Source organism: Topomyia yanbarensis, chromosome 2 (genome assembly GCF_030247195.1).
Source record: "Topomyia yanbarensis strain Yona2022 chromosome 2, ASM3024719v1, whole genome shotgun sequence".
NCBI classification, from domain to species: Eukaryota; Metazoa; Arthropoda; class Insecta; order Diptera; family Culicidae; genus Topomyia; species Topomyia yanbarensis.
The window spans coordinates 65,454,164-65,470,101 of record NC_080671.1 but is presented as its reverse complement, the minus strand read 5'-3'; the positions used below and the strand labels follow the sequence as shown (position 1 = coordinate 65,470,101).

The 15,938-nt window shown below is 38.1% G+C and overlaps 1 protein-coding gene across 2 annotated transcripts in view; it reads right to left on the bottom strand.

The window, feature by feature from the left end:
* The window catches only part of LOC131678238 (protein bark beetle), a 79,047-nt gene extending 63,828 nt beyond the window's left edge, over nt 1-15,219 (bottom strand). For both annotated transcript variants that reach the window (XM_058958230.1, XM_058958232.1), the window contains exon 1: nt 14,481-15,219. The gene's annotated coding sequence lies outside the window, so the exon portion shown is untranslated. The remainder of the gene's footprint in view (nt 1-14,480) is intronic.
* Nucleotides 15,220-15,938: the final 719 nt, after the last annotated feature.

The window sequence follows — 15,938 nt, the reverse complement described above, 5'->3', positions numbered from 1 at the left end:
ACTGTCGAGCATTGTCTATAATTGTTTGAACGGTACTTGTGTGCGCGTGATGCATATTCGCATCACTATTTGGCCTTAGAAAACACAGCTAATATATACAGAACCTGCGAACCTGCGAAGATGTTCTTTACCGAAATTAGAACGCCACCGCCTCGATGCAGTAGACTGGTTGTAGGGTTGCGGTCGCAGCGACATATTACGTAGCTCAACAAAAGATCAGCGTATGATATGTCTTCGCGCAGCCAGGTTTTCGTTAGAACAATGACGTCGTAATCACAAGAAGAAAGCGCTAGATTGAATTCTTGTATTTTCGTTCTTAGTCTTCTCACGTTCGGGTAATAAACGAAAAGAAACTGCTCGAAATATGCAACAACTTCAGGAACAAGCAATATAGGATGTAAACCAGGCGATGTAACTAGTTGGTAGGGGGACGAACAACAGCAGAGGCTATCGTTGCTGAGCCTGGCGCACTCGGTTTCCAAAAAAACCTTTCTGGACTTCTCTTCGAACTCACGATAAGCAATCTCAGCTGGTCATCTATACGTCATCATAGCCTTATCTTTGAGATCCGTGGGCATGTCAACTTTGTTGGAGACAAAATTCAACGTTCTAGGATCTCTACCACGAGGGACCTATTTTACGACAGTTTTGTCCGAATTTACGATTTTGTCCGCCACTAGCTTGGTGACCCTTTCATCAAGAACGTCGGGCGAAATTCCTGTCAAATACAACCAAAACTTCACGATTTATAGCAATGGATGATATTAACCCTTTCATGCCCAACTTTTTTCTAGTGCATGTAGGGTTTTAAAACTATTTTTTCTTGAAAACGGTGGGATCAAGAAACATTGAAAGCCTTTTTTCATAAAGATAGGTGCGTCCCTTGCAGTGCTAAAAGCTGCTCAATTTTTACCTCTTAATGCTCAATACAATTCTCCTAGAATATTTACAATAGTCCAATTGCGTGAAAAACATAGCCAAACACAGCCCAAATTGATAAGCTTTATCAGTTTTCAATAATATTACACCATACCGAAGATATATGAAAAATTCATTTTCCATCATCAACGTAAACTGTCCCTGGCAGCACTGCTCCATCGGAATCCAATCAGACTAATTGCAATAACTTCGGTTCTAGAGATGATTGTGGTAACTGTTAATGCTCAAATGAAAGGCAACAGTCACATTTATTAGTCTTACTTGTTTTTGTGAGCAAATCTAGCCCCAATGAAAAGTTATAGCTGTTGAAAAACGATGTTGTCCGCAAACAAAATGGGCACGAGTGGGTTAATCAACTAGCGGCATCACCTCGTAGCAGCATAGAAAGATTGGAGGTTGTATCATCGTTGTCTCTCATTCTTTTATCAGAATTAAAGGAAAGTTGCCGTGGTCCAGCAACTGACGTTTTTGGTATAGCGTTGATGAACATTTTGCAGTTTATCCGAATATCCTTTTAATTCCTCTAATATGCCATTGCGAATTGTTTTTTTAAGCTCCTCGATCTCCATTTGGTTTACGGACTCGACGGAGACCAAGGCGTTACGAGAACGTGCTTGGTCCATGATACGTTTGCGGGGATTACATATCCAAAATTGGTTAGACTTGTTAAGAACAGTAACAATAATTCTTCGCTTAGTCCGCAACAAAATAACGAAGAGCAAAAATCGCCACATTTTACAGCATTACGACCATCGAAAAACTTAACTTCGAGAATGGTATGTCTTAGGTTCTTGTTCAATAGCTCTTCAAATCCATAGATCCAACTGTTCGATCGACCAAATTTAGTGCTTCTGACAGATCTCGTGTTCGACTGGAATGGCACTGACAAATAAATAGTAAACACACTATTGAAATGGCGAATCTTTATTCAGAGATTCAGCGTCGTTGAAGTACGAAGGCTGAATAAATTTTACATTGTAAATTGTAAATATGATTAAAATGAGAAAAAAATATTTTGAGTGTGGCTCTACTGTAGCTTTGAAAATATTTTATTATTGTTTTGTTATTTTCCATATTAGTAAAGAAGTCGGCAATTTTCAGGCACTTTTAAATGTAAAACCGTAACTTCCGTGAACTGGCAAAATATTTTTCAACTTTCTCATTATAAAATCGAACGTTATTAGACAATAGCCAAAATAATTGGGCTCTAACACAGCACTTCTGTCAATTAAAATAACATCAAACAAAACTCGCACAATATTTCAGAAGTCAGAAAATGCATAAATGTTTGAAACAAAAGTCAAAGTTATGCACGATTACACTCTACATTAAAAAAGTGCTACAACTTGCGTCAACCAACCGGCGCCAACTAGACTAACCACATCGTGGGAAACAGTTTGTATTTTCATCAGCAAAACAATGCACTGTATTTTGAAAGTAAAGTCAAACGAAAGCAAGTTACTTGATATGCCCGTGATAATCACAAGTAGAAGCACGTCATTTGGAGATATTAAGCTGGTACATAGCTACTTTCAAGCCGGACGTTGTTGGCGACCAACCAGTTAAATGTTGTGACACAATGGTCACAATGACCAAACGTCAGCATCTTCTTGAAAACATTTGTATCGGAGGAAGAGGAAGTACGGTAAGTAATTGCATAAAAAACGGCGAAAATTGCTGTTATGTGCGACAGTTTCACAACAGTTACCTCTTTCGAAATTAAGGTAGAGAGGTTTATTTCCGATTTGATATATGGAGAAGACAAACGAACATGATAAAATATAAAGATAAGTAATAGTAGGACTTGCGCAACACATTTACCTGATCGTTTCATATCTGCAGGATCTTGCTTATAACTTCATCCGCCGTTATTTAGCATTTCAAAATAAATCGCTCAACTTGCATATTTCGACACGCGCCCACAACCAGACACACATTTTTCAATCAATTCACTGCCACAGCGTGAAAGTAACTACATCACGTTCGCTGGTCTGTTCACAGCAGTCATGTTTAATCAATAACACCAGTAAAGCATAGTAAAAACGCTCGTTCACATAGCTGTACAACAGAAGAAGATAATTTCTTCGACACAATCAAATGCAACCAACTGCCAACGAAAGGTACATCAACAAATAGTTGTTTTTTTTTAAACCATACCACAGAAAACAACTCGCGAAGTGCAACCGTATGCAGCGGGATCACCAATGCCGAGCAACGCAAACCAAAAACCGGACAGCAATCAAACGATCCGATTTGTACGACTTCACTGCTTAAACTAACGGCTGAGCGTGGCCTTCCAGAGTGGGATTGCTGGCCAGCAGCACTGGCAAAGGGGAAACCGACCGACTTTAGAGCTGCAGTAACAACAGCAACGACGACGGCGGCGGCGGTAGCGGCGACGACAACCATGGATCATGCTTTGTGAGCTTTTTCTGGCATTTCACTCTTCATTTTACTCGTGCTTTGCTTGGCGGATGCATTGGTAGTAGGTATGTTGGAGTAAAGTGAAGTGAGAAAAATAAACGTAAAAACAAAATAATAAAGCAGCACGGTTGGGTGAATCCTCCAGTTAAAATGCTGAAGACGGTTTACGTGAGACCAAAACATAACGAGCAAGAAAGACGGTATAAAGTAACTGCCCAATGGAGCCGGTGTGGTGTATCTAAATATAAATCAAAAATAGTGTGTGAATTATTTGAATTTGGAATAAAAAATCTGATCTTCAAATAGTTTATAACCACAAGTTCAAGATATCTTATTTGTTTGCCAGTGTTATTAGTATGAGAAACTAAGATCTGCTGGGAAATAAAGGAATGCTATTTCGAAACTATTAAAAAAAAATCCGAATAATAAAAAAAACTGCGATAGTTTTTGTAGGCGTTCCACAGGCTTCTTTACTAGGACCTTTGAGATGAGTTTCAAATTAATACATTAGCTGAAAAAAATAATTCAAACCCGCTAAACCACCCTATGCTCGAATAAAAGCTCTGCTGAAGATCTCTCAACTGGAAACCGTCTTCCACCAGTAAACCGTCTGTCGACCGGCAAACTCGATTGCGCGGCCGAGGGTAAGTCCCAGGCACAACTGAGCGTGGGGCGTACCGCCTTCTCCAACAGCGTCGTCGAATCGTTTCTATTTATCCATGTCTTTTGGCCGAAAACCGTTGAACTTTACTGACAGCCTACTGATGCTATCAAGAAGACAAACATTTCGCTAGAGTTGGCTGAGGAAGAAGAGAACGGCAACATTCCGTGTCGGCGAACTCCTCTAAATATGTTTCAAATCGAGATTATTTGCTAGAAACAACTTGCGAAGAACCAGATCCTATTCAAATTAATGAGTGAGTTACTCTCTAACGGAAAACAATCCGTGGCTGGCGGGAACAGTGCTTTCATGCAGCGTTCAGACCTTGAGGAGAAGTTTCTATAGAGGGAGAGATAGGGTTTTAAAACTGGTTTGAATATCAAGCGGAGATGAGCTTATGTTTATATTTTACATCGTTATTCATGTGCCCTTCGGACCGTCCGAGAAGACGAGTGTTTCGAAAGGGCATGTAGATATAGTTCGATCGGACGTGCAATTATCAGAGGCTGTAGACGGGTAGAATGCAGCACCGGATAATAGGAGCAAAACAAGCTTCTCGCACAGGAAGTGGACTGGTTTTAAATTATAGACAAGCTGTTTCAGTCAGTGAAGTATTCTAATGAATCGCTCAGCAGTTCAGTTGGAATGTTGGTGGAGTTTGCACAGGTTGAACCGATCTGTTACGGTTGATGGAAAGCAATGTTGCACAGTTCGTAATCTTGTTTCGTGTGTTTTTTTCAATATCCGAATCCACTACACAAACTGCACTACACACATTCACAATTCAGATTCAAACCGATTCGCTCTCTAAGTAGAAAATTTCCAATTCGCACTAATGTGAAATTAACGGATTTAGTATAGTATTTAGTATGTTGGCTAAGATGGTCTGCTAGCTACCGATGAAATGAAGTAGAAATACTAAAGTCAGATCTACTGCTGACGAGTTGGATAAAGCACAAGATCAGCTCCGAACATGCTTTGGCGAAGCTTACAATTTTTTTTAAAGCAATTTTTTTTCTGCCGGAGTTGAGTTCAAAAATGTTAAAGAATTGGCGCTGAATATTATTAATGTGATTTTTGTGAATCCGAATATCTTATCCAAATTTTTGGATTTGCCGACATAGACTTGCAGGGAGTGAAAACTTAAGAATATGGTGTTGTTCCTTCCCCAATCCGAGCTTCATCAGTAGGATTCACTATTCCTCTAGAAGTGAAGAATTCAGGCTATTCAATGTTTTGTGTTGTGGTTGTGTTGTGTTGTTATTTTTCTTTTTCTTAGTAGTGTTTTTCCCTCCTTTTTCCTTTCTACCAAGAAAATTACGAGACAATATAGCATACCACAATTTTTTGAATAATGCACAGTGGTTTTTCTTGCCAAAATTGTGCGACCTATTAATTACGCCTAAATCATTAAATTTGGATTATTGACGTCTTCGGATGAATTTGTAGTCATTATAAGCCCTTTCATATGGTGTTGTCATTTCAATGATTAAGACCCCTACAAGTGAGGTATATTTACCAACCTTCTTACAAGTGCATATATTAAAATTGCGTGTTTCAGCAAAGTTGTAGAGCAAACATTTGCAAACAACTTTGCCGAAGACACAAAGTCATTATTTTTAATATCTTCGGTATTATTGCTGACTGTTTGTGGATGATCCTTTTAAAGCCAATTCATTACTATATCTTTTAAATATCATTCTGACATGTTCAATATGTTGCATAAAAAGGTTTAAATTACCAAAATGGGCACCTTTCTATATGACAACTATGGCTTATCTCGAGTATTTTCAAAGTAAATTGGAAATTATTGAAAAATAAAGTGTTTCTTACGGTGATTGGTTGTTAAAGGACCATTCATAAATCACGTAACGCTTTTAGGGGGGAGGGGATTCAACAAGTTGTGACACGTTGTGACGTAGGGGGGAGGGGGGGGCGGTAAGCTAGATCATTACGTAACATGTTTTTACCGAAGAAAAAACAATTTCAAGGAATTTGTTACGTAATAGGGGAGGGGGGGGTCTATAAATTTGTGACAATTTGTTACAAATTGTCACCAATTTATTGTTTGGGGGAGTCAATTTTGGGCAATTTTTGCGTTATGTAATTTATGAATGGTCCCTAACGTGGAAATGACTGAGTTTACGTTAATAGTGTTTTCGGACTACTCATGAAAAATAGCGAGGTATTTATTTTCTGCTATGAATTTCGTGATTGATTCTCTTGTAAGAAAGACTTTTCAACTAATTTTTTTTCCGCAAAAATGAGTTAGTCTCTAGAAAAGGTGTGGAGATTACTATATCTACGATAGTTATGTTCAATAAAAGTTTTAAGGGCCCATTTACAAGCAACGGTCAATAACTTCGAGTGTACTACTTTTTGGTCCTCAATAAAAATGTTCGCAAAAGCATGTTCATTAACATTTCTGCTTTTGTCCTTGATACCATGAAAAAAAAATTGTACCAAATATTTCACTTCAAGGGGGATTAATCACTATAACTATATCAGTAAAATGAAGGTCTTGGATCATAATAAAACATCCTAAAGGCTGTACGTTTTACTGTTTTTGCGTAAATAAATTTTTGCGCGCTTTTGGCGAAAAAACCACTGTGTAATGTGGGGAATGTGTCAATCAAGCCGTTTGATTTTGATCCAGGAAAAAAATCATTTAACACCTTCTTTCGCTCTGTTTGACCGCTCCAGAAGGAGTAAATTGGTTTAAACCATGTGCATAAAAACACAAAACCTACAGATTTTAGTAAGCTCAGGAGTCAGAATAAATTGACTCGATTCGAATTCAAATATTTGTGCCTTACCACACACAAAAATAATCTGAATTTTATCGTTAAGGTAATTACAAACTTGCCACAATCGAACAAACCATAATTGACAAAATTACGAAATATAATCGTGCTCTGTTCAATTTTACATGAAAGATGTACTTTCCATGAGCAGTGCCATAAATTAACACCCTTAAACATTTTAAACAATATGTGGAGTAAAATTACGTGACTCGCAAAATTCAACGACATGTAAAACTAAAATCAAACGTAAAACTATGCCGTTTTCGAAGCTCGTATATGTCATGGTCAGGAAACGAAAATTTACACGATTTTTTTTCTAGTTGTGCATGTTGTATCGTAACTTCTCTGATGGGAAAAGCCGAAAGAAAAAGGTTTGGAAATGGAAAATAACAATGCAATACAGTAAAAACAGTAAACAAACTGGATTTCTCACTTCAGAAAGAATAATGTTTACTGACTGATAAAGAAAATAGCTCATTACCACACTGGATTAAGAACAATAACATATATTTGCGTTCCGTAATCGAATTCACAAAGGAGATTGAACGGGATTCATCTAATCTCATTTCACGTCAGTAGACAACAGCTCCGGTTCGGCCCTCCTACATAGAACCATCTTTGTAAACTTAAAACGAATCATCGGGAGCACGAATGCATCTGTTTTTTCGCTCTCGAACTGTGAGCAAAAAGCTCCCAAATTGTTCTTAGTGTTCACTTGTGTTTACTTGTGTAATATAATATCGGAAATTTTTTGAAGCAATATAGAGATGAATCGAGATCTCAATCATCACACTCATCATGGCTTATATATGCATGGAAAAAATCCGTTCATAAGGTCAAAAATCACGATTTCGTGAACTGAATCGTGACCAAGTTCCTGAAAGTATGAACAATACACCTAGTATTTTTGAAACTATTTGTGTTTTCAAAAACCTAGTTCGTCCCAAAAATATACATGGCGTTACATTAGAATGTTTGGTTGGTGATTTATGTTCATAATTTCAGGATCGGGATGCGCGTTATCATATTTTATTCTTGAGCTCTCTTTCCAATTTGATACGTTCAGTAATTTGACTTCCAATGAATAACGATGTTCTAATTAGAGATGGTAGGGTTTTTGGACCCAAAACCCGGACCCGACCCGAACCCGACGGGTTTCGGGTCGGGTTCGGGTTCTGTAAATTAAAGCTTCTCGGGTTCGGGTCGGGTTACGGGTTTTCAAATTTGAAATTCACGGGATCGGGTCGGGTCCGAATTTTTGAAATTTTTAACTTTCGGGCTCGGGTCGGGTTCGGGGTTTTCAAATTACAAATTATCGGGGTCGGGTCGGGTTCGGATTTTGAACAAAACAACCCAACCATTTCATGACAGTCTTTTTGTAGTAGTGAATTATACTTCGTGATACGAATGTATGACACATATAACCGTACCAAATGTTAGCACCTCTGAATCGCTAGAATTCGTCGTATTTTCTGGTGCTCAAATATTGTATTTTTTCATTCTTGCATAAAATTTCGTCTCTTCAGACTCGCAAACTGCCTGAATTATTTAATTTTTTAAACAAACATTCATGAGAGAGAATTCAACAATTCGTGTTTCACATCTAAAATCTCTGCGATTTATTATTCATGATAATTAGTAATAATCCAAGTCAACAGGAATTTATCGGAAAATATCGGTTCATCTTTCTATGATGAAATATAAATTTCGACAGGAACTTTAAAACCGATACTTAGGCCGCGGCGACTTTTTCTCTACGTAAGCGGTTTTGTGGGGTACATTCGTACCCCAGAATTTAAATCGCTCTAATATGTCTAATTTTTATTAAATTTATAATTAAATTGGATAGTCTTATTCTAAAATCAATCATAAAGTAACCTGTTTAAAAATATTCGCGTTTTGACTATTTGATTATGTAATATTTCATTTTGTATAGAACAAGTCTTTAAAATACGTTAAAAATACAGCAATATGCAGTAACGGAGATGAAACAGGAAGGCGTCGAAGGAACAGATAGAGCCGGTGCATTGTACGTGTATATAAAGTAAGTATGTTCCAGAGCCTGGGTTGCAGAAGATAACGAATCGAATGATGCGTCTTGCATACTATATACAAATCATATTCACGAATGTGTTTTGCCTCTTTATTACGCAAAAGCAAAAATTACGATACCAATCCAAGCGCATTTTCTAGTTACTTTGCTATAGTGCTTTGTTGTATCAAATAACATATACTATTATTCGGCTGAGTTGGAACTTATACAATTTTACACAAGTTTCTCGCTTACTATGTATCGATATTTTGCTTTAAAAAAAGATAGAATAAATTTTTTTAATTATGTACACATGACAAAACACTAACGCAAACGGTTTTGTGGGGTACATTTGTACCCCAAACAAACCTTATAGCAAGCATTGTTAAGTTGGTCAAATGAAACAAATAGACTGTACCTGCTTTAACGGAAGTTTAATAATCAAATTGGTTTATGATAAAGATTGCTTACAATTAAAATAAACTATAACGGAAAATTAAGGATTTGAACTCACAAATTTTGTGGTACTTTGGTGTCATTATGGCGGATCAAATTTAAAAAGGGCGCATTTTTTTAAAGCGGATAGTTTAGGCCAAATTTATTTTCTAGAGACTGTCTTTGTTCCATCAGACCTAAACCTAGCTTCACTTCCGACAGGTTCCGTTGTTCATGACACTCATATGGTGATGGTATAATAGCACCACTATCAAATCAGTGGTACATATATGAAACTTTCTGTCAGATTGTTCCCGGGCTGAGCTGTTGCATGATCCAGATTCCTTCATGAAAATACATGAATTTCCACGAACTTAAGGAATTGATCGCAGAAATTTTGTTTGTTCTGTTGAAGCCATTAACGGATTTTTAAAAGTTTGGAGTCGTTCCGAGAGCACCATTGGAGATGTCGAAGCATCTCTACTGGCGCGCTTACCGTATAATCTGAAGCATAAAATAACTTAGATACCCCATCATAGATCGTCCTAACGCTAATGAATGGACATCAAGTACACGTCAGAAAATCTTGATTGATGTCCTTCGATACAGGTTTGACCGTATCAACCAGTAACGTGGGTGACGTCATGTAAACTGTCGAATACGAATTGTCAATTGCCATAGTTTAATTTAATACATGTAATAAATTATACGAAACTGCCTTGCAGGAATGGTTTCTGATAAAAAAAATTAGAAATTTTGGTTAAGTACGACGGATAAGGTTGTTGGAAATTGTGACCATTAAGCTTTCTGTGTCCCCATGAATTAGCCGCCGATTTAACTTAATTTCCGGTTAAGACATCGGCGATTTATAAGTTTCTCAGAACATTACAAATTCGACGTTCAATATATACTATAGTAAATATAAATGCGGATTCTACTCAGCAGTGATTTGTTTTGCCATATGCAGATATAACTCAATGCGTATGGTGCTACTTCAGATTCGAGTGATTCTACTTGATGAGCCTAGGGTCCAGAATTAAAAATCTTCGAGATCTTTGGTTGATTCTCCGTAGCAAGTTGGATTCGGATCGGGCTTCTCAAATTTTAAACTTTCGGGTCGGGTTCGGGTTTTCAAATTTTAAAATTCTCGGGTCGGGTCGGATTCGGGTTTTTCAAAATTTTCATTCTCGGGTACGGGTCGGGTTCGGGTTTTTAAGTTTTAAAATGTTCGGGCTCGGGTTGGGTTCGGGGTTTTCAAATTTTATAATTTCGGACTCGGGTCGGGTTCGGGTTTCTAAATTTTCATGCTTTCGGGTTCGGGTCGGGATCGGGTTCGAAAAAAATGAAACTCGGCCATCTCTAGTTCTAATAGTTTTCTAATATCTACTGCTCGCACTTATTCCTAGTAGCAGTGGACCTATATAATATTTCATGAAAAATACATGGTCATGAATTTTTCACGTATATTTCGTGAAATAGTTTACGTGAAAAATTCATGACTATGTTCAGAGTTACATGACATTAAAAAGGGTCATGGATATCTTCTAAATATCACAAGCACTCAAAATAGGTTGTGAATCATGTACTAGGAATCGTGAATAAGTTCACGAATACATGATAAATATTTTTAGATTTTGATGGTCATTCATGACTAATTCGCTGGGAATCATGAATCGGCTCACGTCATGACTATTATACTAGAAATCATGAACTAGTTCACGAATACATGAGAATTATTGACTTTTGGATGGTCACTCGTGACAAATATATCTCATGAACCAGTTCACAAATACATTAATTCTTTTGATTTTTTGAATAGTTGACGAGCACGAATATTGAATTGTGACTAATATATTAGGAATACCGAACTAGTTCACGATGATTGAAATTGTTCATGAATAATATTTGATTTTGTGAACTATTTCACAACCACGTAAACCTGATCATTTTCAAGTTGTAATAAATCATGAATCAGTTAATGTCGTATAGTCACATTCCAGTTCCTAAATCTATGAATAAAATCACGTTCTAGTTGGTTTTATGAATAATATTCTTAAAGTCGTGAAATAGTTCACGTACAGAAAATCGATTGATGATGACATGACGGAAACCGTGACTGAAGTTAACAAAACAAAAACAAATGTCTCAACTAATAAAAGAGTTGTGTAGGCGTTACTGGCGAGAAATTAAACATAATTCTAAAACACATGATTTAAGTTCATGGTACGATTTCCGTTACGTAAAATCGTAATTGTTTTAGAATTAATAGAACTTTATGCACGATTTTGGAAACAATTTTTTTTTCGTGTATCATTTGATGACTCAAAGAATGTGTGTTGTTATAGCGTGAGTAGTAAAAAGGCGTTTTTAGTAAATAGATGTTTGTCGGTTGTAATCTAGGCATGTAACGGTCGGATTTTTTTGGTAGAAGTGTTAAGTCATGAGTTATCTATAGCAGCGGAGAAGAGAATAGAACAAAAAAGCGCAGCAATGATAAGATTGCGTGTCGCGGGTGGAGGAATGCGAGGTGGTGTAGAAGAAAAGGAATCTTTTTTTTATTTTTTTCTATTTCGATTATAGATGTTTAACCATAAGGTAATTCGCCTCTTCGGGTTACAAAAATCTCTTATGAAAAATTTCTAACCCTATATGCGAGGTCGGGACTCGAACCCACGTGTGCTGCGTACAAGGCAATCGATTTACCAACTATGCTACGCCAAACCCACAGAAAGGGAATCTCTGTCAGCTTCGTGAGTAGCAAATTGATACGAAACCAAATACTAACAAAGTCTTTTGTGTGTGAAAGTGTGTGATCGATCTTTTTCGAGAGCGTTGTGCTTATCTCTAACTGAGCGCGAATAGCTCTATGTTCAAAAAGGATTGCTAATGGGCATTAGAGTGAGAGCGAGTGTATAAAACTACGTATTCTTCAAATTGTCGCTTAATACAGCCAACAGAAAACTACCAGTAAGGCCACTGGGAGCAAGTGTATACTGATTCCAAGTAACCATTTGGAGGAACAAATGTATATGACCAATTGCATGATCTATAAGGTTACTGTTCCAGAGTACAATAACCATAAAATGGTATGTACAAGAAAGCTACTTGTTTCAGAAACATATATAGTTGTTTAGTGTTCAGAAGTGCAGTAATAGGTGTTATCGTAAACGCACCAGCACTTTGAAGACGGCTTAGTTTTGCCTGAATTGTTGGGATTTCTCCCTTCTGTCACCACATCAGCCATCTGCATGCCAGCATTTGACTAGAAATTGTTGTGTGAAAACAATGTACTTGGGTTTGAGTTCCCATGATTTTCCGATAGTTCGCCGGGAAAGAGATTTGTGTAGGTTTCGAACTAAGAAGTACCTCAACGTACTTAAATTGACAATCATTTCAGAGTCAAAGAACGCCTACGGACGAGCTCCAGCCGTAACCCTTCGTTGCGTGAACAGAGCCGTTGATGTTTTATTTGAATTAACTGATAGTCCAACATGAAGACACCATTGCTCAACAACACATAAGGTTTGCTGCATCAAATTAAAAAAATTGTTAATGCGAATGCCGTTATTCATTATATAAAAAACCTCGGCGAAACCATATGTCAGCAATTCATGCTTATTAATTTTACTCAAGAAGCCATCGATGACAAGATTCCATAAAAGTGGTGACAGCACACCACCTTGAGAGCATCCCCAGACACTCGGTTTCCCATCTCTACTTCTATTAACGATAAGGACAAATGTCGGTTGCTGAGCATTTCTTGATATATAAAGGAACTCCATGAACTAGTGCTGCGTTCAACATTGTATAGCTGGGTGGTAATGGACTTCTTCCGCTGACACGCATGTTGCATTGCATGAAGCGGCTGCTTGCCCAAGTAAATGCATCAGATCTACCTGAAGTTATTGTCCAAAAACAGTTGAATACTGCATCTTCGTCAGGCGAGTGTTCACCATTGCCCGTTCTAAATTAACTGATATTTAGATTTTAAGTTAACGCATTTAATCTACTAGCCTCGTTGAGACTTGAAATATTGATACAAATGCTTTTCCGACCCGTCTCTGGGTCTGTGATTCCAAATTATACTACATAACTAGTCTAGCAAGTTCGAAATTGCATCGAAGGGGTTCGTCTGGAAGCCCAACTTGAAGCTCAAGTACATTTCTACTACAAACGATTTTGTTTTATTCGCAATCTCATCCAAGTCGCAAGGAGTTATGCTTCACCTTGATTTTAATAAAATTAAGTTATGAAAAGTTTATAGCCATAGGGCGCAAGTCAAATCAAGGATTTGAAACAAAATGCTACGTTATTTACGAGGGGGAGGTTGGAATTTTGTGACCAAATGGGGGGAGGTAGGGGTCCCGAGCAAATACTCATGGGTTCAAACACTACATAGCCTCTTGAAAAGACTTTAAACATGGTCCGTGCCAAAATTCACTACCATCAAGACACCATAAAATTGTCTCTGTAACCCATAAATATACCAACATATGGTATTTTATATGGGATCTACCGGACCATGGTGATGGTGTTTTCATGGTTTGAACCCATTTCAAGATAAACCCATGTCAAACCCCATGAGCATGGGGGTATTATGGGCTTTTCGTTTGCTCGGGGTCAAAGATCGCCGAAAAAAGCTACGTCATTTGTGTACGGGGTACCACGGAGTTAAAAAAAATGTATAATAGTCATCTCTCAGGGCAATTGTATTAACAACTCAATGGGTTACATTATTACATCTACCAAAATACAATCGATACCTATGCGCCAAATCCATCATCAGATTTAAGAAAATACTATTACGTACTCGATTTAACCTACATTCCATTCATCCCCGCTGTAGTCGAACGTCTTTGAATATCATTCCATTGCTCACTGCGAAACATAGGTACATACATACAATCACTGCGCTACCCTTCGGCTGCAAGGGATGGCGAATGACTCATTCATCACCAATAGTGTATCTACTTATACGACCAGAATCATATTGGCAACTGGCGCTTACAAGGTCAACAGCTCTTCGACTGCTTGAACAAAGAATCAGCACAGTTTCACAGAGTAATGCGACGACACTCTGACGCCATCTCGTAGACACGCTACGTACCCTATAACTAGCTATAACCACATTCGCCCGATTCGAGTCGGATGGAGAAGCCTTCCAATAGCATAAAGCGATACTCACTATTTCAGTAGCAGCATAGCAGCGTCGGATCCACACCCTGTCGATGTGTTTCCCAATGCAATTAACCGAACACGTTGCAGCCAACCGAAGGGAACAGGCGGTGGTGGTTTATGATTCACATATGACAAACGACAGAACCTCTCAGCCAAGCTTAATGTAAACAATTTTCACTTTTCCACTTACTCACACATTCGGTGCCTTTATCGTGGCCTACTGATAAAACCACTTTTCCTAGGAAGACAATGTTTGTTTGTTTCTTAGCTGCAACGCAATTATTGCAGCAGCGGTTCCCATCAAGCCCTTCGTCAGTACGCACTCAGAAATTTCCCATCCATGTGAGGCACTATACATACACTACAGCTCAGACGAAAAAGAAACGGTGAGGTTTCATAATCAACACAACATTCCAACTGCTGCTTATTTTATGCAGTGGATAAAAGCACCTCAATACCTTAAGAAGGTAGCCACAGACACTTGGGAAGAACAGCAAAAGCACGGTCGAAGTAAGTCGAAGAAAAGCTTTACGCGTCAAGAGATTTGAATCTGCGAACAGCACTGAACTTTGACGATGATTTCGGATGCCAAAAAGACACTTTTCGAAACGCAACTACTCACGATTGTTCATAGCACGTACCCACCATAGAATGAACTACTTTCAAACGATTTTGGGGTGAGTTTTTCGGGGCAAATTAACGTAATTTGTGGGACTACTATCAGAACTAGGTGCGGTCCGCGAAGGTGTAGTAATGAAACTAACATTGTGTTATGGCAGCCAGCAAGCAACGGTGGGTTCTCTCGGGCGACCGACGTGTTTGTGTGTGGGGCCGCTTCACCTTTACCTTCTGAAACAAGAGAGCCGGAGAGACCATGGTAATAGCAATGTGGACCTGTGGGTATGGCTGTGTGTCGATGCTATGGGGCTTCCCACTTGCCGCCCCTTCGGTACCACGGGGAAAAAAACTGGTCAAACCAGACTATCTATACAACCACGGCATCTTGGCCAGCCAGTGTAGGTATGGGTACGAATTTGATGGGGCTGCTCAAAACTGCCAGTAGGGTTTCCTAAAACTTTGTAAAGCTTACGTTAGAACTGATTTTGAGAAAAAATTGGAATCTGCCAAAACAATAATTTTTTTCAACATATTGCATAAGCATTAAAATATATTATAATTTATAAGATAAACCGTTGAAATGCTATCAAACAACCCTAGCCTTCGCACCGGTCAATTATGGAGCGATCGACTCAATACTAAAAATCTTTCTTGGATGGGGTTCGAACATATGAACATATCCTCAATGCCGCCAGACAAAGGCGGACGAAAAATTGTGTGAAATGGCCCTTGTCAAATGAAACCACGATTCGTTTGTTCACAAAAAATCATTAAATGTGAGGTAAGAAGATATAAATATTATTGTGTTGAATAAATAATTTCAAAATCTTGGATAATACAATAAGCA